The sequence below is a fragment of the Mastomys coucha genome, unplaced genomic scaffold (genome assembly GCF_008632895.1).
Source record: "Mastomys coucha isolate ucsf_1 unplaced genomic scaffold, UCSF_Mcou_1 pScaffold17, whole genome shotgun sequence".
Taxonomy (NCBI): domain Eukaryota; kingdom Metazoa; phylum Chordata; class Mammalia; order Rodentia; family Muridae; genus Mastomys; species Mastomys coucha.
Genome location: NW_022196899.1, coordinates 34,029,504 through 34,032,799, shown reverse-complemented (window position 1 = coordinate 34,032,799; position 3,296 = coordinate 34,029,504).

Genomic DNA, 3,296 nt, shown 5'->3' with positions numbered 1-3,296 from the left:
GACTTAAAAGTAGTTGTGTAAATATTTTTAATCAGTATTACTTGGGAAATAAAAATATAACAACCACAAAAAAAAAAGAAAGACATAAATAGCACTCTCAAAGAAATACAGGAGAACACAGGTAAACAGCTAGAAGCCCTTCAAGAGGAAACACATCCCTTAAAGAACTACAGGAAAACACAATCAAACAGGTGAAGGAAATGAACAAAACCATTCAGAATCTAAAAATAGAAATAGAAACAATAAAGAAATCAGAAACAGAGATAACCCTGGCCATACAAAACCTAGGAAAGAAATCAGGAGTCATGGATGCAAGTATCACCAACAGAATACAAGAGATAGAAGAGAGAATCTCAGGGGCAGAAGACACCATAGAAAACATTGACACAACAGTCAAGGAAAATGCAAAAAGCAAAAAGCTCCTAATCCAAAACATCCAGGAAATTCAGGATACAAAGAGAAGACCAAACCTAAGGATAATAGGTATAGAAGAGAGTGAAGACTCCCAATGTAATGGGCCAGCAATTATCTTCAACAAAATTATACAAGAAAACTTCCCTAACCTAAAGGAAGAGATGCCCATGAACATACAAGAAGCCTACAGAACTCCAAATAGACTGGACCAGAAAAAAATTCCTCCTGTCATATAATAATAAAAACACCAAATGCACTAAACAAAGAAAGAATTTTAAAAGCAGTAAAGGTAAAAGGTCAAGTAACATATAAAGGCAGCCCTATCAGAATTACACCTGGATTCTCACCCAAGACTGTGAAAGCTAGAAGACCCTGGGCAGATGTCATATAGACCCTACAAGAACACAAATGCCAGCCCAGGCTACTCTCAATTACCGTAGATGAAGAAAACAAGATATTCTATGACAAAATCAAATTTACACAACATCTTTCTACAAATCCAGCCCTACAAAGGATAATAGATGGAAAATATCAACATAAGGTGCAAAACTATACCCTAGAAGAAGCAAGAAAGTAATCTTTCAACAAACCCACACACAAAAAGGAAAACTCCAATATAATGAGGGTAACTATACACAAGAAAATACAAGAAATTAATCATCTCACAGAAAAACCAAAAGAAGAGAATCACACACACACATACATACACAGACATACACACACATACATACATACACACACATGTACGCACACACAAACACAGTAACATTTCCAACATAAAAATTAAAAAAAAAACAGAAAATAATAATCATTGGTCATTCAACTTCAATGTGTGCAATTCACCAATAAAAAGACACAGGCTAACAGTCTGGATACATAAACAGGATCCATTATTTTGCTACATACAATAAACACACCTCAGTAACAAATAGAGACAATACCTCAAGGTAAAGGGCTGAAAAAAGGTTCCCCAAGCAAACACATGCCCCCTCTCAAAATTGGTATAGCCATTCCAATATCTAAAGAATTCAACCAAAAGGTACCAAAAGAGATTGGGAAGGACACTTTACACTTACCAAAGGAATAATTCATCAAGAGGACATCTCAATTCTGAACATCTATGTTCCAAATGCAAGGACGCCCAGGTTTGTCAAAGAAACTTCACTAAAGCTCAAAAAACGCATTGAACCTTGCCCAATAATAGTGGGGGACTTCAACACTCCACTTTTACCAATGAACAGGTCAGCAAAACAGAAAATAAACAGAGAAACAGTGGAACTAACAGATGTGATGAACCAAATGGACATAGCAGATATCTACAGAATCTTCTACCCTAAAAGAAAAGAATATACTTTTTTCGCAGCACCTCACAGAACCTTCTCCAGAATTGACCATATGATCAGGCATAAAGCAAACCTTAATAGATACAGGAAGATTGAAATAATCCCTTGCATTTCTATCAGGTCACCACTGATTAAAGATGGACTTCAACAACAACAGAAACAACAGAAAGCCCACCTAGTCATGGAAACTCTCTACTGAATGATCACTTGATCCAGGGAGAAATAAAGAAGGAAATTAATGACTTCCTAGAATTCAATGAAAATGAAGATGCAGTATACCCAAACTTATGGAACACAATGAAAGCAGTGCTAAGAGTAAAATTCATAGCACTAAGTGCCTTTATAGATAAACTAGAGAGATCCTATACTAGCAATTTGACAGTACCCCTGAAAACACTAGAACAAAAAGAAGCAAACACACCCAAGAGGAGAAAACTGCAGGAAACAGTCAAAATCAGTCAGCTAGAAACAAAGAGAACAGTAAGAAAGACTCAACAAAAGTAAAAGCTGGTTCTTTGAGAAAATCAACAAGATAGGCAAACTTTTAGCTCAACTAGCTAAAAGACAGAGGCACTATCCAAATGAACAAAATTAGAAATGGGATGTAACAACAGAAACTGAGGAAATCTGAAAACTCATTAAGTCTTACTTCAAAAGCCTGTACTCCACAAAATTAGAAAATCTGAACTTAATGAATGAATGTCTAATGAGCTAATAACAATACTCTGCAAATAATTCCACAACATAGAAACAGAAGGAACACTACCTAATTCACTCTATGAGACCACAGTTAACTTGATACCTAAACCTTACAAAGCCTCAACACAGAAAGAAAACTTCAGACCAATTTCACTTATGAACATTGATGAAAAAATTCTCAATAAAATTCTTGCAAATGGAGACCAGGAACACATCAAAATGATCATCCACCATGATCAAGTAGGCTTCATCCCAGGGATGAAGGGGTGGTTCAATATACAAAAATCCATCAATGTAATCCACTACATAAACAAACTGAAGGACAAAAGTCACATGATCATCTCATTAGATGCTGAAAAAGCCTTTGACAAAATTCAGCACCTATTTATGTTAAAGATCAAGGGTTTAAGGCACATACATAAATACAATCAAAGCAATGTACAGCAACCAGTAGCCAACATCAAACTGAATGTAGAGAAACTTAAAGCAATCCCACTAAACTCAGGGACAAGACAAGACTGACTACTCTCTCCCTACCTACTCAATATAGTATTCGAAATCCTAGCTAGAGCAATAAGACAAGAAAGGAGATCAAGGGAATACAAATTGAAAAGGAAGAAATCAAGGCATCACAACTTGAGGACAATATGATAGTATACATAATCAATCTTGCAAATTCTACCAGTGAGCTCTTACACCTCATATACAACTTCAGCAGAGTGGCTGGATATAAAATTAACTCTAAGAAACCAGTAGCTATTCTTTATACAAAGGATAAAGGGCAGAGAAAGAAATTAGGGAAACAACACACCATTCACAATAGCCACAAAAAATATAAAG